Source organism: Lissotriton helveticus, chromosome 12 (assembly GCF_964261635.1).
Source record: "Lissotriton helveticus chromosome 12, aLisHel1.1, whole genome shotgun sequence".
NCBI classification, from domain to species: domain Eukaryota; kingdom Metazoa; phylum Chordata; class Amphibia; order Caudata; family Salamandridae; genus Lissotriton; species Lissotriton helveticus.
The window spans coordinates 133,042,006-133,066,016 of record NC_136073.1 but is presented as its reverse complement, the minus strand read 5'-3'; the positions used below and the strand labels follow the sequence as shown (position 1 = coordinate 133,066,016).

The 24,011-nt window shown below is 42.3% G+C and overlaps 10 non-coding genes across 10 annotated transcripts; all 10 read right to left on the bottom strand.

The window, feature by feature from the left end:
• Positions 1–316: 316 nt before the first annotated feature.
• On the bottom strand, positions 317–388 carry TRNAH-GUG (transfer RNA histidin (anticodon GUG)). The gene has a single exon. It is a non-coding gene; the product is annotated as a tRNA-His (tRNA).
• A 1,285-nt stretch (positions 389–1,673) lies between these two features.
• TRNAS-AGA (transfer RNA serine (anticodon AGA)) lies at positions 1,674–1,755 on the bottom strand. The gene has a single exon. It is a non-coding gene; the product is annotated as a tRNA-Ser (tRNA).
• A 2,856-nt stretch (positions 1,756–4,611) lies between these two features.
• Positions 4,612–4,693, bottom strand: TRNAS-AGA (transfer RNA serine (anticodon AGA)). The gene has a single exon. It is a non-coding gene; the product is annotated as a tRNA-Ser (tRNA).
• A 2,855-nt stretch (positions 4,694–7,548) lies between these two features.
• TRNAS-AGA (transfer RNA serine (anticodon AGA)) lies at positions 7,549–7,630 on the bottom strand. The gene has a single exon. It is a non-coding gene; the product is annotated as a tRNA-Ser (tRNA).
• A 2,842-nt stretch (positions 7,631–10,472) lies between these two features.
• TRNAS-AGA (transfer RNA serine (anticodon AGA)) lies at positions 10,473–10,554 on the bottom strand. Its single transcript has one exon. It is a non-coding gene; the product is annotated as a tRNA-Ser (tRNA).
• A 1,988-nt stretch (positions 10,555–12,542) lies between these two features.
• Positions 12,543–12,614, bottom strand: TRNAH-GUG (transfer RNA histidin (anticodon GUG)). Its single transcript has one exon. It is a non-coding gene; the product is annotated as a tRNA-His (tRNA).
• Positions 12,615–13,899: 1,285 nt separating this feature from the next.
• Positions 13,900–13,981, bottom strand: TRNAS-AGA (transfer RNA serine (anticodon AGA)). The gene has a single exon. It is a non-coding gene; the product is annotated as a tRNA-Ser (tRNA).
• Positions 13,982–16,832: 2,851 nt separating this feature from the next.
• Positions 16,833–16,914, bottom strand: TRNAS-AGA (transfer RNA serine (anticodon AGA)). Its single transcript has one exon. It is a non-coding gene; the product is annotated as a tRNA-Ser (tRNA).
• Positions 16,915–17,209: 295 nt separating this feature from the next.
• Positions 17,210–17,281, bottom strand: TRNAD-GUC (transfer RNA aspartic acid (anticodon GUC)). The gene has a single exon. It is a non-coding gene; the product is annotated as a tRNA-Asp (tRNA).
• Positions 17,282–18,567: 1,286 nt separating this feature from the next.
• Positions 18,568–18,649, bottom strand: TRNAS-AGA (transfer RNA serine (anticodon AGA)). Its single transcript has one exon. It is a non-coding gene; the product is annotated as a tRNA-Ser (tRNA).
• Positions 18,650–24,011: the final 5,362 nt, after the last annotated feature.

Genomic DNA, 24,011 nt, shown 5'->3' with positions numbered 1-24,011 from the left:
GAGACAGCTACATTTGTGCATTCCCTCTAGACATCCACAACAGAGGTCACTCAACTGCAACTGCATTCATCTGCATTCTGATTGGCATGGGGGAGAGCTCTGTTCCCCCCACCGCAAATAGGTTCAAGAACGATAATTTATGTCAGTAGGTACAATATAGCTACATCTTATAATCATGTGTGTTTAAATAATTTGTCGTTAGGTTGTTTAAATATTTAAAAGGATCTGTTTTTAATAGACATTTTACAAAAACAACTGGTACATTTGGTAATTCTGTAAAAGAAAAACCCAACTGCGGTGACATTGCCAACCACGATGCCGTGACTCGGATTCGAACCGAGGTTGCTGCAGCCACAACGCAGAGTACTAACCACTATACGATCACGGCGAGCTACTCGGGCTCAATAACATACAGTGACATGGAGAATTTATAATTTGGAACACTCAGGGCTACTCCTGTGATAGGCTGAATGTGTTAATTGCTTCCTCATTCCTTATACAAAGGCTTTGTCTCCTCAGTGGTTGATAGGCTGAAACCGTTTCCTGGCGGCCTGCTTGTGAACTGCCAGGAGTCAAAGATCACACATACACTTGTGGGCCTGTGATGGGACACCAATGCAGAGAAACACACCTGACACAGATCTTCTATTCCGTCTATTAGACCTGCATCTCCCCTGTACCTCCTCAAGCCATCTGTATGTGAAGCAAGAAAGAGTTAAGGAGCGGTCCATCTACACTTTTATAGGGAGGATGCTGCCGTGAGCTCCTCCCAGCAAATCAGACAAACAGCAGTAAAGCAAGATAACTACACAGTTAGGGGGGACTGCATGGTTAGGTTTTTGAGGAATTATTGAAACTGACCTCAGTGACCCATGATCAGAGCTGTGGCTAACGACTGCGTGCCTAATTATGATGAAGCAAGCACCATGGCTCGTAGGGGCCCTACAACACGCTTTTCTTAGCTCATTGAATTAAATTATAAACTTCTGCCATGTGTGAGTGGTAAATGCTTGGTAATTTGGTTGCTTTTCCAATTCACGTCTGACAACAAGATGAAGGAACATTGGGGCATCAGAAGCTTTGGAAAGTAGCCACCAACCTTAGAGAAAGAGAGAAAGAGGGAAAAGGCAGTATGAGGTGTGGAGAAAACAGCAGCAGGTACAAGGAGCTCAAATGAGATTAATGGCGCCTAAATAGAGCACGTAAAGGAACAGTTACAAATCTCAGAAAAGGGAAAGAAAGACTAGGAAAAAAACACAGAATGAGCCTGTAGATAAAATTCTCTTCCTGGGACAGCAGGCTAAGAGAAATTACACAGGGAGCAGTTAAGCTTGTAACACGGGGAGAATAGAAAAGAAAATGCAGTTTTATGAAGTGTGTTTGCCTAATCAAGCAAGCACTTTTGTTTTATTTTTGTTTGCTTCTTTTATTGGTAAAGTAAGTTTCAAGTGCATGCCCAGGTATGACTGAGAGAGCCAGGGTATAATAATTTGAAGCGTTTGCACCAGCGCTAATGTAGGACGAGAGTTATAGCAAAGATATGAAAGCGGTAGCGATAATAAATATGTGAAAGGGCAATAGTGACACCAAAATAAGCCACGTATTTATAAAACTGACATGGAAGAAATACTAAAGGTTAACTTTTGAAATTGTAGCCGATGTTAAAAGTTTCTCGTTATTGGCAGGATTCGAACCTGCGCAGGGAGACCCCAATGGATTTCTAGTCCATCGCCTTAACCACTCGGCCACAACAACTGACTGTAAGTTTTGTGCAAATAATCTGTATGAAAGTTTTCAAGGTGTCCCACAGCAAATTCCTTGTATTCTGCAATTCACTTTTTTAAAATAATGTTTTTTTCAGCAGGCACATTCTCTCCTAAAAACAAAAATTGCATGAGTATATCTCTAGTTTGGAAAAGGATCGGCTTTCATGCATACTCTCATGTGGCTCTCAAGTTTTTGGGACACTATTGCACTCTGTTTTCGTTCTGCTTTTAGTCTATGGCCCATATTACAGAAGTCTACCATCTTTGAGTATTTGAGGCTCCTTTGTAAGTGCTTTATCTTTTTTACTTGAAGAGCTATATAATAAAGGGGTCAGGGAAAGATTGCATTTATGGAAGATAAAAGAAGGCACCCTTATCTCACCAAATGCCGTAGAGAAACCTGATGTTTTACTCATGTTATCCTTAGTTTGTTTTTGTTAGACCTTGCATTCTTAAGGTGGCCTCAACCCTACCTTATTGCTTTTCACCTACGCATTTTGCTGTATCTTTTTGTTGGCCTTAGGACTCTGATCACTTTATCGCTACTAATCAGTGCTGAAGTGCACGTGCTTCTTCCCTAATCATGTGTGTAATTGGAGTATACCTGACTGACAGATTTAATTTACTTGAAAGCCCCTTGTAAAGTGGTAGAACATATACTCAGGGACTGATTGCGCCGACCAAAGAAGTAGCATTTCAAACCTGTCTCAAGCCTGCTACTGCAGTGCCTGTGCTGCAGTGTACTGCCACTTCAACTTGCCATTTAAAACTACTTGCCAAGCCTTAAACTTCAATTTTATTACATATAATTAGCCCCTAAGGTAGGCCCTAGGTAGTCCTAGGGGCATCATGGTATGTAAGAAAAAGGTAAGACATGTACTGTGGTAGTTTGCATGTCCTGGTAGTACCAAACAGTCTATTACATTTTTCACTACTTTGAGGTCTGCCCCTCTCATAGGTTAGCATTGGGTATTCCCTTATACTTTTTGGGGGTTAATTCCCTATCAGAGAGGAGAAGCTTTATTTATTTATTGATAAATCCTATTTACTGGTGAGGTTGGATTTAACTTTACTATTTTATAAATGCCATTTTTAGAGAGTGAGCATTTCTCTGCACTTACTGCTCTATTTGCCTGAAAACCTGTCTCCAATTGACGTCTGGATTGGGCTGCGAGACAGCTACATTTGTGCATTCCCTCTAGACATCCACAACACAGGTCACTCAACTGCAACTGCATTCATCTGCATTCTGATTGGCATGGGGGAGAGCTCTGTTCCCCCCACCGCAAATAGGTTCAAGAACGATAATTTATGTCAGTAGGTACAATATAGCTACATCTTATAATCATGTGTGTTTAAATAATTTGTCGTTAGGTTGTTTAAATATTTAAAAGGATCTGTTTTTAATAGACATTTTACAAAAACAACTGGTACATTTGGTAATTCTGTAAAAGAAAAACCCAACTGCGGTGACATTGCCAACCACGATGCCATGACTCGGATTCGAACCGAGGTTGCTGCAGCCACAACGCAGAGTACTAACCACTATACGATCACGGCGAGCTACTCGGGCTCAATAACATACAGTGACATGGAGAATTTATAATTTGGAACACTCAGGGCTACTCCTGTGATAGGCTGAATGTGTTAATTGCTTCCTCATTCCTTATACAAAGGCTTTGTCTCCTCAGTGGTTGATAGGCTGAAACCGTTTCCTGGCGGCCTGCTTGTGAACTGCCAGGAGTCAAAGATCACACATACACTTGTGGGCCTGTGATGGGACACCAATGCAGAGAAACACACCTGACACAGATCTTCTATTCCGTCTATTAGACCTGCATCTCCCCTGTACCTCCTCAAGCCATCTGTATATGAAGCAAGAAAGAGTTAAGGAGCGGTCCATCTACACTTTTATAGGGAGGATGCTGCCGTGAGCTCCTCCCAGCTAATCAGACAAACAGCAGTAAAGCAAGATAACTACACAGTTAGGGGGGACTGCATGGTTAGGTTTTTGAGGAATTATTGAAACTGACCTCAGTGACCCATGATCAGAGCTGTGGCTAACGACTGCGTGCATAATTATGATGAAGCAAGCACCATGGCTCGTAGGGGCCCTACAACACGCTTTTCTTAGCTCATTGAATTAAATTATAAACTTCTGCCATGTGTGAGTGGTAAATGCTTGGTAATTTGGTTGCTTTTCCAATTCACGTCTGACAACAAGATGAAGGAACATTGGGGCATCAGAAGCTTTGGAAAGTAGCCACCAACCTTAGAGAAAGAGAGAAAGAGGGAAAAGGCAGTATGAGGTGTGGAGAAAACAGCAGCAGGTACAAGGAGCTCAAATGAGATTAATGGCGCCTAAATAGAGCACGTAAAGGAACAGTTACAAATCTCAGAAAAGGGAAAGAAAGACTAGGAAAAAAACACAGAATGAGCCTGTAGATAAAATTCTCTTCCTGGGACAGCAGGCTAAGAGAAATTACACTGGGAGCAGTTAAGCTTGTAACACGGGGAGAATAGAAAAGAAAATGCAGTTTTATGAAGTGTGTTTGCCTAATCAAGCAAGCACTTTTGTTTTATTTTTGTTTGCTTCTTTTATTGGTAAAGTAAGTTTCAAGTGCATGCCCAGGTATGACTGAGAGAGCCAGGGTATAATAATTTGAAGCGTTTGCACCAGCGCTAATGTAGGACGAGAGTTATAGCAAAGATATGAAAGCGGTAGCGATAATAAATATGTGAAAGGGCAATAGTGACACCAAAATAAGCCACGTATTTATAAAACTGACATGGAAGAAATACTAAAGGTTAACTTTTGAAATTGTAGCCGATGTTAAAAGTTTCTCGTTATTGGCAGGATTCGAACCTGCGCAGGGAGACCCCAATGGATTTCTAGTCCATCGCCTTAACCACTCGGCCACAACAACTGACTGTAAGTTTTGTGCAAATAATCTGTATGAAAGTTTTCAAGGTGTCCCACAGCAAATTCCTTGTATTCTGCAATTCACTTTTTTAAAATAATGTTTTTTTCAGCAGGCACATTCTCTCCTAAAAACAAAAATTGCATGAGTATATCTCTAGTTTGGAAAAGGATCGGCTTTCATGCATACTCTCATGTGGCTCTCAAGTTTTTGGGACACTATTGCACTCTGTTTTCGTTCTGCTTTTAGTCTATGGCCCATATTACAGAAGTCTACCATCTTTGAGTATTTGAGGCTCCTTTGTAAGTGCTTTATCTTTTTTACTTGAAGAGCTATATAATAAAGGGGTCAGGGAAAGATTGCATTTATGGAAGATAAAAGAAGGCACCCTTATCTCACCAAATGCCGTAGAGAAACCTGATGTTTTACTCATGTTATCCTTAGTTTGTTTTTGTTAGACCTTGCATTCTTAAGGTGGCCTCAACCCTACCTTATTGCTTTTCACCTACGCATTTTGCTGTATCTTTTTGTTGGCCTTAGGACTCTGATCACTTTATCGCTACTAATCAGTGCTGAAGTGCACGTGCTTCTTCCCTAATCATGTGTGTAATTGGAGTATACCTGACTGACAGATTTAATTGACTTGAAAGCCCCTTGTAAAGTGGTATACCATATACCCAGGAACTGATTGTGCCGCCCAAAGAAGTAGCATTTCTAACCTGTCTCAAGCCTGCTACTGCAGTGCCTGTGCTGCAGTGTACTGCCACTTCGACTTGCCATTTAAAACTACTTGCCAAGCCTTAAACTCCAATTTTATTACATATAATTAACCAAAAGGTAGGCCCTAGGTAGTCCTAGGGGCATCATGCTATGTAAGTAAAAGGTAAGACATGTACTGTGGTGGTCTGCACGTCCTGGTAGTACCAAACAGTCTATTACATTTTTCACTACTGTGAGGTCTGCCACTCTCATAGGTTAGCATTGGGTATTCCCTTATACTTTTTGGGGGGTAATTCCATATCAGAGAGCAGAAGCTTTATTTATTTATTGATAAATCCTATTTACTGGTGAGGTTGGATTTAACTTTACTATTTTATAAATGCCATTTTTAGAGAGTGCGCATTTCTCTGCACTTACTGCTCTATTTGCCTGAAAACCTGTCTCCAATTGACGTCTGGATTGGGCTGCGAGACAGCTACACTTGTGCATTCCCTCTAGACAGCCACAACACAGGTCACTCAAATGCAACTGCATTCATCTGCATTCTGATTGGCATGGGGGAGAGCTCCATTCCCCCACCGTAAATAGGTTCAAGAACGATAATTTATGTCAGTAGGTACAATATAGCTACATCTTATAATCATGTGTGTTTAAATAATTTGTCGTTAGATCGTTTAAATATTTTAAAGGATCTGTTTTTAATAGACATTTTACAAAAACAACTGGTACAATTGGTAATTCTGTAAAAGAAAAAGCCAACTGCCGTGACATTGCCAACCACAATGCCGTGACTCGGATTCAAGCCGAGGTTGCTGCAGCCACAATGCAGAGTACTAACCACTATACGATCACGACGAGCTACTTGGGTACAATGACATACAGTGACATGGAGAATTTATAATTCGGAACACTCAGGGAACTCCTGTGATAGGCTGAATGTGTTCATTGTTTCCTCATTCCTTATACAAAGGCTTTGTCTCCTCAGTGGTTGATAGGCTGAAACTGTTTCCTGGCCGCCTGCTTGTGAACTGCCAGGAGTCAAAGATCACACATACAATTGTGGGCCTGTGATGGGACACCAATGCAGAGAAACACACCTGGCGCAGATCTTCTATTCTGTCTAGTAGACCTAAATCTCCCCTGTACCTCCTCAAGCCATCTGTATGTGAAGCAAGAAAGAGTTAAGGAGCGGTCCATCTACACTTTTATAGGGAGGATGCTGCCGTGAGCTCCTCCCAGCTAATCACACAAACAGCAGTAAAGCAAGATAACTACACAGTTAGGGGGGACTGCATGGTTAGGTTTTTGAGGAATTATTGAAACTGACCTCAGTGACCCATGATCAGAGCTGTGGCTAATGACTGCGTGCCCAATTATGATGAAGCAAGCACCATGGCTCGTAGGGGCCCCACAACACGCTTTTCTTAGCTCATTGAATTAAAGTATAAACCTCAGCCATGTATGAGTGGTAAAGGCTTGTTAATTTGGTTGCTTTTCCAATTCACGTCTGACAACAAGATGAAGGAACATTGGGGCATCAGAAGCTTTGGAAAGTAGACACCAACCTCAGAGAAAGAGAGAAAGAGGGAAAAGGCAGTATGAGGTGTGGAGAAAACAGCAGCAGGTACAAGGAGCTCAAATGAGATTAATGGCGCCTAAATAGAGTACATAAAGGAACAGTTACAAATCTAAGAAAAGGGAAAGAAAGACTAGGAAAAAAACACGGAAAGAGCCTGTAGTTATAATTCTCTTCCTGGGACAGCAGGCTAAGAGAAATTACACAGGGAGCAGTTAAGCTTGTAACACGGGGAGAATAGAAAAGAAAATGCAGTTTTATGAAGTGTGTTTGCCTAATCCAGCAAGCACTTTTGTTTTATTTTTCTATTTGCTTCTTTTATTGGTAAAGTAAGTTTCAAGTGCATGAATGGTATGACTGAGAGAGCCAGGGTATAATAATTTGAAGTGTTTGCACCAGCGCTAATGTAGGACGAGAGTTATAGCAAAGATATGAAAGGGGTAGCGATAATAAATATATGAAAGGGCAATAGTGACACCAAAATAAGCCACCTATTTATAAAACTGACATGGAAGAAATTCTAAAGGTTAACTTCTGAAATTGTAGCCGATGTTAAAAAGTTTCTCGTTGTTTTCAGGATTCGAACCTGCGCGGGGGGACCCCAATGGATTTCTAGTCCATCGCCTTAACCACTCGGCCACAACAACTGACTGTAAGTTTTGTGCAAATAATCTGTATGAAAGTTTTCAACGTGTCCCACAGCAAATTCCTGATATCCTGCAATGCACTTTTTAAAAATAATGTTTTTTTCAGCAGGCACATTCTCTCCTAAAAACAAAAATTGCATGAGTATATCTCTAGTTTGGAAAAGGATAGGCTTTCATGCATACTCTCATGTGGCACTCAAGTTTTTGGGACCCTATTGCACTCTGTTTTCGTGCTGCTTTTAGTCTATGGCCCATATAACAGAAGTCTACCATCTTTGAGTATTTGAGGCTCCTTTGTAAGTGCTTTATCTTTTTTACTTGAAGAGCTATATAATAAAGGGGTCCGGGAAAGATTGCATTTATGGAAGATAAAAGAAGGCACACTTGTCTAACCAAATGCCGTAGAGAAACCTGATGTTTTACTCATGTTATCCTTAGTTCGTTTTTGTTAGACCTTGCATTCTTAAGGTGGTCTCAACCCTACCTTATTGCTTTTCACCTACGCATTTGGCTGTATCTTTTTGTTGGCCTTAGGACTCTAATCAATTTATCGCTTCTAATCATTGTGCTGAAGTGCACGTGCTTCTTCCCTAATCATGTGTGTAATTGTAGTATACCTGACTGACAGATTTAATTTACTTTAAAGCCCCTTGTAAAGAGATATACCATATACCCAGAAACTGATTGTGCCGCCCAAAAAAGTAGCATTTCAAACCGGTCTCAAGCCTGCTACTGCAGTGCCTGTGCTGCAGTGTAATGCCACTTCGACTTGCCATTTAAAACTACTTGCCATCTTAAACTCCAATTTTATTACATATAATTAACCAAAAGGTAGGCCCTAGGTAGTCCTAGGGGCATCATTCTATGTAAGTAAAAGGTAAGACATGTACTGTGGTAGTTTGCATGTCCTGGTAGTACCAAACAGTCTATTACATTTTTCACTACTGTGAGGTCTGCCCCTCTCATAGGTTAGCATTGGGTATTCCCTTATACTTTTTGGGGGGTAATTCCATATCAGAGAGGCAAAGCTTTATTTATTTATTGATAAATCCTATTTACTGGTGAGGTTGGATTTAACTTTACTATTTTATAAATGCCATTTTTAGAAAGTGAGCATTTCTCTGCACTTACTGCTCTATTTGCCTGAAAACCTGTCTCCAATTGACGTCTGGATTGGGCTGCGAGACAGCTACATTTGTGCATTCCCTCTAGACAGCCACAACACAGGTCACTCAACTGCAACTGCATTTTGATTGGCATGGGGGAGAGCTCCATTCCCCCCACCACAAATAGGTTCAAGAACGATAATTTATGTCAGTAGGTACAATATAGCTACATCTTATAATAATGTGTGTTTAAATAATTTGTCGTTAGATCGTTTAAATATTTTAAAGGATCTGTTTTTAATAGACATTTTACAAAAACAACTGGTACATTTGGTAATTCTGTAAAAGAAAAACCCAACTGCTGTGACATTGCCAACCACAATGCCGTAACTCATCTTCGAACCAAGGTTGCTGCGGCCACAACGCAGAGTACTAACCACTATACGATCACGGCGAGCTACTTGGGCTCAATAACATACAGTGACATGGAGAATTTATAATTCGGAACACTCAGGGAACTCCTGTGATAGGCTGAATGTGTTCATTGCTTCCTCATTCCTTATACAAAGGCTTTGTCTCCTCAGTGGTTGATAGGCTGAAACTGTTTCCTGGTCGCCTGCTTGTGAACTGGCAGGAGTCAAAGATCACACATACACTTGTGGGCCTGTGATGGGACACCAATGCAGAGAAACGCACCTGGCTCAGATCTTCTATTCTGTCTAGTAGACCTGCATCTCCCCTGTACCTCCTCAAGCCATCTGTATGTGAAGCAAGAAAGAGTTAAGGAGCGGTCCATCTACACTTTTATAGGGAAGATGCTGCCGTGAGCTCCTCCCAGCTAATCACACAAACAGCAGTAAATCAAGATAACTACACAGTTAGGGGGGACTGCATGGTTAGGTTTTTGAAGAATTATTGAAACTGACCTCAGTGACCCAAGATCAGAGCTGTGGCTAATGACTGCGTGCCTAATTATGATGAAGCAAGCACCATGGCTCGTAGGGGCCCCACAACACGCTTTTCTTAGCTCAATTAAAGTATAAACCTCTGCCATGTATGAGTGGTAAAGGCTTGTTAATTTGGTTGCTTTTCCAATTCACGTCTGACAACAAGATGAAGGAACATTGGGGCATCAGAAGCTTTGGAAAGTAGCCACCAACCTCAGAGAAAGAGAGAAAGAGGGAAAAGGCAGTATGAGGTGTGGAGAAAACAGCAGCAGGTACAAGGAGCTCAAATGAGATTAATGGCGCCTAAATAGAGCACATAAAGGAACAGTTACAAATCTAAGAAAAGGGAAAGAAAGACTAGGAAAAAAACACGGAAAGAGCCTGTAGATAAAATTCTCTTCCTGGGACAGCAGGCTAAGAGAAATTACACAGGGAGCAGTTAAGCTTGTAACACGGGGAGAATAGAAAAGAAAATGCAGTTTTATGAAGTGTGTTTGCCTAATCCAGCAAGCACTTTTGTTTTATTTTTCTATTTGCTTCTTTTATTGGTAAAGTAAGTTTCAAGTGCATGAATGGTATGACTGAGAGAGCCAGGGTATAATAATTTGAAGTGTTTGCACCAGCGCTAATGTAGGACGAGAGTTATAGCAAAGATATGAAAGGGGTAGCGATAATAAATATGTGAAAGGGCAATAGTGACACCAAAATAAGCCACCTATTTATAAAACTGACATGGAAGAAATTCTAAAGGTTAACTTCTGAAATTGTAGCCGATGTTAAAAAGTTTCTCGTTGTCGGCAGGATTCGAACCTGCGCGGGGGGACCCCAATGGATTTCTAGTCCATCGCCTTAACCACTCGGCCACAACAACTGACTGTAAGTTTTGTGCAAATAATCTGTATGAAAGTTTTCAAGGTGTGCCACAGCAAATTCCTGATATCCTGCAATGCACTTTTTAAAAAATGTTTTTTTCAGCAGGCACATTCTCTCCTAAAAACAAAAATAAGGCTACATCTTATAATCATGTGTGTTTAAATAATTTGTCGTTAGATCATTTAAATATTTTAAAGGATCTGTTTTTAATAGACATTTTACAAAAACAACTGGTACATTTGGTAATTCTGTAAAAGAAAAACCCAACTGCCGTGACATTGCCATCCACAATGCCGTAACTCGGATTCGAACCAAGGTTGCTGCAGCCACAACGCAGAGTACTAACCACTATACGATCACGGCGAGCTACTTGGGCTCAATAACATACAGTGACATGGAGAATTTATAATTCGAAACACTCAGGGAACTCCAGTGATAGGCTGAATGTGTTCATTGCTTCCTCATTCCTTATACAAAGGCTTTGTCTCCTCAGTGGTTGATAGGCTGAAACCGTTTCCTGGCCGCCTGCTTGTGAACTGGCAGAAGTCAAAGATCACACATACACTTGTGGGCCTGTGATGGGACACCAATGCAGAGAAACACACCTGGCGCAGATCTTCTATTCTGTCTATTAGACCTGCATCTCCCCTGTACCTCCTCAAGCCATCTGTATGTGAAGCAAGAAAAAGTTAAGGAGCGGTCCATCTACACTTTTATAGGGAGGATGCTGCCGTGAGCTCCTCCCAGCTAATCACACAAACAGCAGTAAAGCAAGATAACTACACAGTTAGGGGGGACTGCATGGTTAGGTTTTTGAGGAATTATTGAAACTGACCTCAGTGACCCATGATCAGAGCTGTGGCTAATGACTGCGCGCCCAATTATGATGAAGCAAGCACCATGGCTCGTAGGGGCCCCACAACATGCTTTTCTTAGCTCAATTAAAGTATAAACCTCTGCCATGTATGAGTGGTAAAGGCTTGTTAATTTGGTTGCTTTTCCAATTCACGTCTGACAACAAGATGAAGGAACATTGGGGCATCAGAAGCTTTGGAAAGTAGCCACCAACCTCAGAGAAAGAGAGAAAGAGGGAAAAGGCAGTGTGAGGTGTGGAGAAAACAGCAGCAGGTACAAGGAGCTCAAATGAGATTAATGGCGCCTAAATAGAGCACATAAAGGAACAGTTACAAATCTAAGAAAAGGGAAAGAAAGACTAGGAAAAAAACACGGAAAGAGCCTGTAGATAAAATTCTCTTCCTGGGACAGCAGGCTAAGAGAAATTACACAGGGAGCAGTTAAGCTTGTAACACGGGGAGAATAGAAAAGAAAATGCAGTTTTATGAAGTGTGTTTGCCTAATCCAGCAAGCACTTTTGTTTTATTTTTCTATTTGCTTCTTTTATTGGTAAAGTAAGTTTCAAGTGCATGAATGGTATGACTGAGAGAGCCAGGGTATAATAATTTGAAGTGTTTGCACCAGCGCTAATGTAGGACGAGAGTTATAGCAAAGATATGAAAGGGGTAGCGATAATAAATATGTGAAAGGGAAATAGTGACACCAAAATAAGCCACCTATTTATAAAACTGAAATGGAAGAAATTCTAAAGGTTAACTTCTGAAATTGTAGCCGATGTTAAAAAGTTTCTCGTTTTTGGCAGGATTCAAATCTGCGCGTGGGGACCCCAATGGATTTCTAGTCCATCGCCTTAACCACTCGGCCACAACAACTGACTGTAAGTTTTGTGCAAATAATCTTGATATCCTGCAATGCACTTTTTAAAAATAATGTTTTTTTCAGCAGGCACATTCTCTCCTAAAAACAAAAATAAGGCTACATCTTATAATCATGTGTGTTTAAATAATTTGTCAGTAGATCGTTTAAATATTTTAAAGGATCTGTTTTTAATAGACATTTTACAAAAACACGTGGTACATTTGGTAATTCTGTAAAAGAAAAACCCATATGCCGTGATATTGCCAACCACAATGCCGTGACTCGGATTCGAACCGAGGTTGCTGCAGCCACAACGCAGAGTACTAACCACTATACGATCACGGCGAGCTACTTGGGCTCAATAACATACACTGACATGGAGAATTTATAATTCGAAACACTCAGGGAACTCCAGTGATAGGCTGAATGTGTTCATTGCTTCCTCATTCCTTATACAAAGGATTTGTCTCCTCAGTGGTTGATAGGCTGAAACCGTTTCCTGGCCGCCTGCTTGTGAACTGCCAGAAGTCAAACATCACACATACACTTGTGGGCCTGTGATGGGACACCAATGCAGAGAAACACACCTGGCGCAGATCTTCTATTCTGTCTATTAGACCTGCATCTCCCCTGTACCTCCTCAAGCCATCTGTATGTGAAGCAAGAAAAAGTTAAGGAGCGGTCCATCTACACTTTTATAGGGAGGATGCTGCCGTGAGCTCCTCCCAGCTAATCACACAAACAGCAGTAAAGCATGATAACTACACAGTTAGGGGGGACTGCATGGTTAGGTTTTTGAGGAATTATTGAAACTGACCTCAATGACCCATGATCAGAGCTGTGGCTAATGACTGCGCGCCCAATTATGATGAAGCAAGGACCATGGCTCGTAGGGGCCCCACAACACGCTTTTCTTAGCTCATTGAATTAAAGTATAAACCTCTGCCATGTATGAGTGGTAAAGGCTTGTTAATTTGGTTGCTTTTCCAATTCACGTCTGACAACAAGATGAATGAACATTGGGGCATCAGAAGCTTTGGAAAGTAGCCACCAACCTCAGAGAAAGAGAGAAAGAGGGAAAAGGCAGTATGAGGTGTGGAGATAACAGCAGCAGGTACAAGGAGCTCAAATGAGATTAATGGCGCCTAAATAGAGCACATAAAGGAACAGTTACAAATCTAAGAAAAGGGAAAGAAAGACTAGGAAAAAAACACGGAAAGAGCCTGTTGATAAAATTCTCTTCCTGGGACAGCAGGCTAAGAGAAATTACACAGGGAGCAGTTAAGCTTGTAACACGGGGAGAATAGAAAAGAAAATGTGGTTTTATGAAGTGTGTTTGCCTAATCCAGCAAGCACTTTTGTTTTATTTTTCTATTTGCTTCTTTTATTGGTAAAGTAAGTTTCAAATGCATGAATGGTATGACTGAGAGAGCCAGGGTATAATAATTTGAAGTGTTTGCACCAGCGCTAATGTAGGACGAGAGTTATAGCAAAGATATGGAAGGGGTAGCGATAATAAATATGTGAAAGGGCAATAGTGACACCAAAATAAGCCACCTATTTATAAAACTGACATGGAAGAAATTCTAAAGGTTAACTTCTGAAATTGTAGCCGATGTTAAAAGTTTCTCGTTGTTGGCAGGATTCAAACCTGCGCGGGGAGACCCCAATGAATTTCTAGTCCATCGCCTTAACCACTCAGCCACAACAACTGACTGTAAGTTTTGTGAAAATAATCTGTATGAAAGTTTTCAAGGTGTCCCACAGCAAATTCCTGGTATTCTGCAATGCACTTTTTTAAAATAATGTTTTTTTCAGCAGGCACATTCTCTCCTAAAAACAAAAATTGCATGAGTATATCTCTAGTTTGGAAAAGGATAGGCTTTCATGCATACTCTCATGTGGCACTCAAGTTTTTGGGACCCTATTGTACTCTGTTTTCGTGCTGCTTTTAGTCTATGGCCCATATTACAGAAGTCTACCATCTTTGAGTATTTGAGGCTCTTTTGTAAGTGATTTATCTTTTTTACTTGAAGAACTATATAATAAAGGGGTCAGGGAAAGATTGCATTTATGGAAGATAAAAGAAGGCACACTTGTCTCACCAAATGCCGTAGAGAAACCTGATGTTTTACTCATGTTATCCTTAGTTTGTTTTTGTTAGACCTTGCATTCTTAAGTTGGCCTCAACCCTACCTTATTGCTTTTCACCTACGCATTTTGCTGTATCTTTTTGTTGGCCTTAGGACTCTGATCACTTTATTGCTACTAATCAGTGCTGAAGTGCACGTGCTTCTTCCCTAATCATGTGTGTAATTGGAGTATACCTGACTGACAGATTTCATTGACTTGAAAGCCCCTTGTAAAGTGGTATACCATATACCCAGGAACTGATTGTGCCGCCCAAAAAAGTATCATTTCAAACATGTCTCAAGCCTGCTACTGCAGTGCCTGTGCTGCAGTGTACTGCCACTTCGACTTGCCATTTAAAACTACTTGCCAAGCCTTAAACTCCAATTTTATTACATCTAATTAACCAAAAGGTAGGCCCTAGGTAGTCCTAGGGGCATCATGCTATGTAAGTAAAAGGTAAGACATGTACTGTGGTAGTTTGCATGTCCTGGTAGTACAAAACAGTCTATTACATTTTTCACTACTGTGAGGTCTGCCCCTCTCATAGGTTAGCATTGGGTATTCCCTTATACTTTTTGGGGGGTAATTCCATATCAGAGAGGAGAAGCTTTATTTATTTATTGATAAATCCTATTTACTGGTGAGGTTGGATTTAACTTTACTATTTTATAAATGCCATTTTTAGAGAGTGAGCATTTCTCTGCACTTACTGCTCTATTTGCCTAAAAACCTGTCTCCAATTGACGTCTGGATTGGGCTGCGAGACAGCTACATTTGTGCATTCCCTCTAGACAGCCACAATACAGGTCACTCAACTGCAACTGCATTCATCTGCATTCTGATTGGCATGGGGGAGAGCTCCATTCCCCCACCACAAATAGGTTCAAGAACGATAATTTATGTCAGTAGGTACAATATAGCTACATCTTATAATCATGTGTGTTAAAATAATTTGCCGTTAGATCGTTTAAATATTTTAAAGGATCTGTTTTTAATAGACATTTTACAAAAACAACTGGTACATTTGGTAATTCTGTAAAAGAAAAACCCAACTGCCGTGACATTGCCAACCACAATGCCGTGACTCAGATTCGAACCGAGGTTGCTGCGGCCGCAACGCAGAGCACTAACCACTATACGATCACGGCGAGCTACTTGGGCTCAATACCATACAGTGACATGGAGAATTTATAATTGGGAACACTCAGGGAACTCCTGTGATAGGCTGAATGTGTTCATTGCTTCCTCATTGCTTATACAAAGGCTTTGTCTCCTCAGTGGTTGATAGGCTGAAACTGTTTCCTGGCCGCCTGCTTGTGAACTGCCAGGAGTCAAAGATCACACATACACTTGTGGGCCTGTGATGGGACACCAATGCAGAGAAACACACCTGGCGGAGATCTTCTATTCTGTCTAGTAGACCTGCATCTCCCCTGTACCTCCTCAAGCCATCTGTATGTGAAGCAAGAAAGAGTTAAGGAGCGGTCCATCTACACTTTTATAGGGAGGATGCTGCCGTGAGCTCCTCCCAGCTAATCACACAAACAGCAGTAAAGCAAGATAACTACACAGTTAGGGGGGACTGCATGGTTAGGTTTTTGAGGAATTATTGAAACTGACCTCAGTGACCCATGATCAGAGCTGTGGCTAATGACTGCGTGCCTAATTATGATGAAGCAAGCACCATGGCTCGTAGGGACCCCACAACACGCTTTTCTTAGCTCAATTAAAGTATAAACCTCTGCCATATATGAGTGGTAAAGGCTTGTTAATTTGGTTGCTTTTCCAATTCACGTCTGACAACAAGATGAAGGAACATTGGGGCATCAGAAGCTTTGGAAAGTAGCCACCAACCTCAGAGAAAGAGAGAAAGAGGGAAAAGGCAGTATGAGGTGTGGAGAAAACAGCAGCAGGTACAAGGAGCTCAAATGAGATTAACGGCGCCTAAATAGAGCACGTAAAGGAACAGTTACAAATCTAAGAAAAGGGAAACAAAGACTAGGAAAAAAACACGGAAAGAGCCTGTAGATAAAATTCTCTTCCTGGGACAGCAGGCTAAGAGAAATTACACAGGGAGCAGTTAAGCTTGTAACATGGGGAGAATAGAAAAGAAAATGCAGTTTTATGAAGTGTGTTTGCCTAATCCAGCAAGCACTTTTGCTTTATTTTTCTATTTGCTTCTTTTAATGGTAAAGTAAGTTTCAAGTGCATGAATGGTATGACTGAGAGAGCCAGGGTATAATAATTTGAAGTGTTTGCACCAGCGCTAATGTAGGACGAGAGTTATAGCAAAGATATGAAAGGGGTAGCGATAATAAATATGTGAAAGGGCAATAGTGACACCAAAATAAGCCACCTATTTATAAAACTGACATGGAAGAAATTCTAAAGGTTAACTTCCGAAATTGTAGCCGATGTTAAAAAGTTTCTCGTTGTTGGCAGGATTCGAACCTGCGCAGGGGGACCCCAATGGATTTCTAGTCCATTGCCTTAACCACTCAGCCACAACAACTGACTGTAAGTTTTGTGCAAATAATCTGTATGAAAGTTTTCAAGGTGTCCCACAGCAAATTCCTGATATTCTGCAATGCACTTTTTAAAAATAATGTTTTTTTCAGCAGGCACATTCTCTCCTAAAAACAAAAATAAGGCTACATCTTATAATCATGTGTGTTTAAATAATTTGTCGTTAGATCGTTTAAATATTTTAAAGGATCTGTTTTTAATAGACATTTTACAAAAACAACTGGTACATTTGGTAATTCTGTAAAAAAAAAAACCAACTGCCGTGACATTGCCAACCACAATGCCGTGACTCGGATTTGAACCGAGGTTGCTGCGGCGACAACACAGAGTACTAACCACTATACGATCACGGCGAGCTACTTGGGCTCAATAACATACAGTGACATGGAGAATTTATAATTCGAAACACTCAGGGAACTCCTGTGATACGCTGAATGTGTTCATTGCTTCCTCATTCCTTATACAAAGGCTTTGTCTCCTCAGTGGATGATAGGCTGAAACCGTTTCCGGGCCGCCTGCTTGTGAACTGTCAGAAGTCAAAGATCACACATACACTTGTGGGCCTGTGATGGGACACCAATGCAGAGAAACACACCTGGCGCAGATCTTCTATTCTTTCTATTAGACCTGCATCTCCCCTGTACCTCCTCAAGCCATCTGTATGTGAAGCAAGAAAGAGTTAAAGAGCGGTCCATCTACACTTTTATAGGGAGGATGCTGCCGTGAGCTCCTCCCAGCTAATCACACAAACAGCAGTAAAGCAAGATAACTACACAGTTAGGGGGGACTGCATGGTTAGGTTTTTGAGGAATTATTGAAACTGACCTCAGTGACCCATGATCAGAGCTGTGGCTAATGACTGCGTGCCTAATTATGATGAAGCAAGCACCATGGCTCGTACGGGCCCCACAACACGCTTCTCTTAGCTCATTGAATTAAAGTATGAACCTCTGCCATGTATGAGTGGTAAAGGCTTGTTAATTTGGTTGCTTTTCCAATTCACGTCTGACAACAAGATGAAGGAACATTGGGGCATTAGAAGCTTTGGAAAGTAGCCACCAACCTTGGAGAAAGAGAGAAAGAGGGAAAAGGCAGTATGAGGTGCGGAGAAAACAGCAGCAGGTACAAGGAGCTCAAATGAGATTAATGGCGCCTAAATAGAGCACGTAAAGAAACAGTTACAAATCTAAGAAAAGGGAAAGAAAGACTAGGAAAAAAACACGGAAAGAGCCTGTAGATAAAATTCTCTTCCTGGGACAGCAGGCTAAGAGAAATTACACAGGGAGCAGTTAAGCTTGTAACACGGGGAGAATAGAAAAGAAAATGCAGTTTTATGAAGTGTGTTTGCCTAATCCAGCAAGCACTTTTTTTTTATTTTTCTATTTGCTTCCTTTATTGGTAAAGTAAGTTTCAAGTGCATGAATGGTATGACTGAGAGAGCCAGGGTATAATAATTTGAAGTGTTTGCACCAGCGCTAATGTAGGACGAGAGTTATAGCAAAGATATGAAAGGGGTAGCGATAATAAATATGTGAAAGGGCAATAGTGACACCAAAATAAGCCACCTATTTATAAAACTGACATGGAAGAAATTCTAAAGGTTAACTTCTGAAATTGTAGCCGATGTTAAAATATTTCTCGTTGTTGGCAGGATTCGAACCTGCGCGGGGAGACCCCAATGGATTTCTAGTCTATCGCCTTAACCACTCGGCCACAACTACTGACTGTAAGTTTTGTGCAAATAATCTGTATGAACGTTTTCAAGGTGTCCCACAGCAAATTCCTGATATTCTACAATGCACTTTTAAAAAATAATGTTTTTTTCAGCAGGCACGTTCTCTCCTAAAAACAAAAATTGCATGAGTATATCTCTAGTTTGGAAAAGGATAGGCTTTCATGCATACTCTCATGTGGCACTCAAGTTTTTGGGACCCTATTGCACTCTGTTTTCGTGCTGCTTTTAGTCTATGGCCCATATAACAGAAGTCTACCATCTTTGAGTATTTGAGGGTCCTTTGTAAGTGCTTTATCTTTTTTACTTGAAGAGCTATATAATAAAGGGGTCCGGGAAAGATTGCATTTATGGAAGATAAAAGAAGGCACACTTGTCTAACCAAATGCCATAGAGAAACCTGATGTTTTACTCATGTTATCCTTAGTTCGTTTTTGTTAGACCTTGCATTCTTAAGGTGGTCTCAACCCTACCTTATTGCTTTTCACCTACGCATTTTGCTGTATCTTTTTGTTGGCCTTAGGACTCTAATCAATTTATCGCTTCTAATCATTGTGCTGAAGTGCACGTGCTTCTTCCCTAATCATGTGTGTAATTGTAGTATACCTGACTGACAGATTTAATTTACTTTAAAGCCCCTTGTAAAGAGATATACCATATACCCAGGGACTGATTGTGCCGCCCAAAGAAGTAGCATTTCAAACCTGTCTCAAGCCTGCTACTGCAGTGCCTGTGCTGCAGTGTACTGCCACTTCGACTTGCCATTTAAAACTACTTAAAGCCTTAAACTCCAATTTTATTACATATAATTAACCCCTAAGGTAGGCCCTAGATAGTCCTAGGGGCATCATGCTATGTAAGTAAAAGGTAAGACATGTACTGTGGTAGTTTGCATGTCCTGGTAGTACCAAACAGTCTATTACATTTTTCACTACTGTGAGGTCTGCCCCTCTCATAGGTTAGCATTGGGTATTCCCTTATACTTTTTGGGGGGTAATTCCATATCAGAGAGGAGAAGCTTTATTTATTTATTGATAAATCCTATTTACTGGTGAGGTTGGATTTAACTTTACTATTTTATAAATGCCATTTTTAGAGAGTGAGCATTTCTCTGCACTTACTGCTCTATTTGCCTGAAAACCTGTCTCCAATTGACGTCTGGATTGGGCTGCGAGACAGCTACATTTGTGCATTCCCTCTAGACAGCCACAACACAGGTCACTCAACTGCAACTGCATTCATCTGCATTCTGATTGGCATGGGGGAGAGCTCCATTCCCCCCACCGCAAATAGGTTCAAGAACCATAATTTATGTCAGTAGGTACAATTTAGCTACATCTTATTGTAGGAGAGTAGGGTCTGCTATCCTATGGTCACCCCAAATTTTTGCTTTTTGCTTCACTGGTTTATGACTTAATGTGGCTGTGGGCCTGCTAATCAGACCCACAGCCTGCTGTTCTCTCTCTAAATTGTAACCCATGCACTTTAGGTGCATAACAAAATTGGAACTGGTTCACCTTATTGGCCCCTGTAACAGTGTACCCAGGTACCCAGGGCATAGGTGCTTCCAAGGCCTACCAGGGGCTGCAGCATGTATTGTGCCACCCCTGGCCTGGCCTCCATATTTGACACAACTGGCTGAATCACTCAGCTGGGGTAAGTCGGTGTAACCACCCCTTACTTAGGTGTAGTATGCCTATACCTAACCTAAAATGGACACATATGTTCCTATCAGCCACTCCTATGGAAGGCCTCATCAATCCTGGAGGCAGAGTGCTTGGAAATATGTGAGATGGTGCTCTGGCATGAGCTGAGCCTGTCTGCAGCTTTCGGAACCATGTCCTTTAGCTGTTTCATGATACTGCCATACCATATACTCTTAAGTGCGGAGGTCTTAACAGAGAAATTCATCCCATATATTCCCGCAAGAACTCTGAGATCTGGAGACCATGAACTATTATGTGTCCCCAGATTCTGGAAAACACGACAAGGTGGTAGAGCTCTGTCAGTGGCAGGCCCGAAACTTTGGAATGAACTTCCATTGGAAATCAGAGCTTGCAGGGAACATCTTCCTTTCAGGAAAAAATTAAAAACTTTTTTATTTAACTACTGATACTTGTGGAACATTATTAACACATGACAGGGCTATTTGCTTTCTGATGTTGCCAAAGGCGCGGAGATACTCCCTAGGGAGTCGATTCCCAGCGCGGTATAAGCTTGCAAATAAATAAATAAATAAATAAATAAATAAATAAATAAATAATCCTCGCGGTTAAATGCTATCTTGGGTTTGGCTTTATCAAAACATGTCGAGTAAGGTGTCATACGAATTGGAATACTACCCCCTCGCCAGTTCTGGCGACGGGGGTAGCGATCCACCCTTCTAGAGGGACACGACATGTACCTAACCTGAACCCCGGTTAAAGTTAAACAGAGCCTCAGCATCGCAAAATGGATGCTGCCACCACAGACACAAGTCTGACCTCCAGTTGCTGGGAGTCCTTCCAGCGAGGGCGGCTTGGACAAAGGGTTTCCTGCCTTGGGAGGTGCTAGCACCACCCCAGACAGGATTTTGTGTATTGGGTAGGACAGGGCTGAATAGAATCAGACATGCCTGGGGCACACAAGGTGTCCCCGTGCATAGGCCAGTTCAAACTGGTGCTGGGGCTTTCCTGCCCCAGTCCTGGCGCGAAACTGGACAAAGGAAAGGGGGTGTAACCACTCCCCTTCCTGGTCCCACCCAGAGGAGGGACCTAGTAGGTGATCCGGCCCCCCAGATTCGAATAGGAGTGGGAGCTGTGTCCTGAGACTTCAGATCATCCTGAATCAACTTGAAATGCAGAAGAAGACTGGACTTCGACATTCTGCTGCTCAGAAGACGGAAGAGAATCTCCCTTGTGGCCAAGGAGTGACCACCCTGTGAATACAGGCACCAACCAGCAACTCGACATCTGATTTGCCGCTGCCTCCCGCCGGAGCCCGAACCCAGAGCCTGACAAGACCCAGACTCGCAAACTTCTCACAGCCCGATCCACAGTCCCTGCAAAGAAGGGACCCGTGGAGGCACGAGAGACGCGGGACCGGACTTCTTGGAAGACCCCTGAAAAGCTGACTGCGCAGCATCAGAGGTACCCTCGACGTTGTGCTTTGGGGACTGAGAACCCCTACCACCGAGCAGCCCTTGCACCAAAGATCAGCCCCCCAGCATTTCCTCGATCTGCGTGGGGCCCTTTTGCACCGTGCCACTCAATGCGCCATCCCAGCCACTTGCCACGTGGCTAGCGGCCATCTTGGCGACAAAACCTTCAACTTTCACTGCGGGTCTGGTTGCACCGGACTTGCCCTTGCTCCTGTAAAAGGGAGCACCCGCTCTGACCTTGCTGGTCCGAGTGACAAGCCTTTTTTGATTCCTGCGTGGCTTGCATTAGCCAAGGCCTGTTTGCTCCAATCAAGTTGCCGACACCGCCAACAGCGAGAAGCCTGCGTGGGACAGATCGTGACCGATACCTGGATGTCCTCGACCCCTCGTGTCCACGTGGCTGCAGAGAGAAGCTACACCTCAACGCCTGTTTGCACCCGACATCGCCTGGTTCCACGGTAGTCACTGGCTAGTGACTTTGAACATTGTCCCCTCTGCTTTCAGGTCTTCACGACTTCCGATACACCCTTGGATCCACCGGAACTCTTCACATCGAGCCGCCTGCAGCATCTTCAGCTCCAAGCACCATCGACCAGCGTGACGAAACCCGACATTACTTCGACCCTATGCACCCGCGTCCTGTGGGTGAGGTAACTCAGCAACGCCGGTGTTCCCACACTGGTACTCACCTCTAGGGTCTGTGTCTAAAGTTTCATTCCTCTAGGTCACTCGGAAGATTCCTCTGTAACTAACTTTGTACTTTTTACGCACCATAGACTTTACATTGGTGAATGCGTGCACTTTAAACTTTGCACCGAGTCCCGCGGGCCTTTCCCGACTTAGTCATTGCTAGTCCTGATCAGCTCCAGCGATTCCAAAGGCCCTAGGCCTACCTCCTCTTCGATTGGTATCTCTTATACCACTTTCTTAGTATATGGTTTAGGTGGCCCCTAGGGCTCATCCATATTGTGCAACTTTTGTGTATTTTAAACTGTCTTGTGTTTAACGCTTGTGCTTCTGTGCTCATAAAGAGACCAGGGGAGATTTGTAGTTAATAAATCTATATATATTTTCAATATATATCTGTGTGGTGTCCTTTCATTTGGTATTCGAGGGATTGTGTATGGTAAAACAGCTTGCTTCACATGCCTTTACAGAGTTTAGCCTAAGACTGCTTAGTCCATGCTACCCCTAGGATAGCTTGTCTATAAGGTTGACTTGACAACCTGCATCATAAGGGTTGCTTGGCATGGTACAAGGTGATCACTAGAACTAGTGAGCATCACATACCAGGCCAACTTCTCACATTGGTGAGCAGCGGATTGGGATTTGAGCTTGCTGTTGTTTTACCATTACAATCTTTGAGAGTATCATTTGAAAGATCATACAGGTACCTGATAGGTACACTAAAACAAGACTAGTATACTTAAGTTCTACTGAACTTAGTTGTTGTAGAGGATAGGGAGTAGCACACCCTGACTACAACTACTAGATAGGTTTTGTAGGAAAACACAAGTGTAGGTAGATTGCAACACATCCACCACACTAGAGCAATGTCTGGAGCAGAGGGATCCACTGGACCTATCTCTGTTGAGAGTGACCCTCCAAGGGCACCATCCAAATTTGCTATCTTTCCTTTTAAGGAACTGAGGCAACTGTGTTCCATGAGAGGAATCAAAACAGGTCCTACTCCTACAGCAGGACACCTCAGAGAGCTGTTAGACCAGTCTGAAGCTCTAAAGACCCCCAAACCAGGCCCCTCAGGGACTGGAGAGGGAGGCTCTCCCACTGAAGATGATAACCCTGATGCCCCTGCCTCTGTCATCCAGATAGATGAGGAAGACCAGACCACTGGGAATACTCAGCCTGAGGAAGAGGAAGAGGAGGAGGAGGAGGAAGAAAGTGATTCTGATGATGGTAGAAATAGCCAGGTGTTAGTCAGCAGGCTTAACCAGGCTAACTTAAGCTTATTTGGGACTGAAGGTGGGTCCAACCCATTCAGACCCCCAAGTGGACTTAACCAGGAGCATAGGAGGAGAAGGAATCACTCAGGTGAATCCAATACTTCCCATGTTTCTAGAGGTTCTCATGGCAACTCCAGAAGGGAGTTGACTAGCCCTCAGAGAAGGGAACATGAGGCCAAAATGAGAGAGGCTGAACTTAGGATCCATAAGCAAGAGTTAGAAGTTGCCCTGGCCAAAGAGAAACTTGC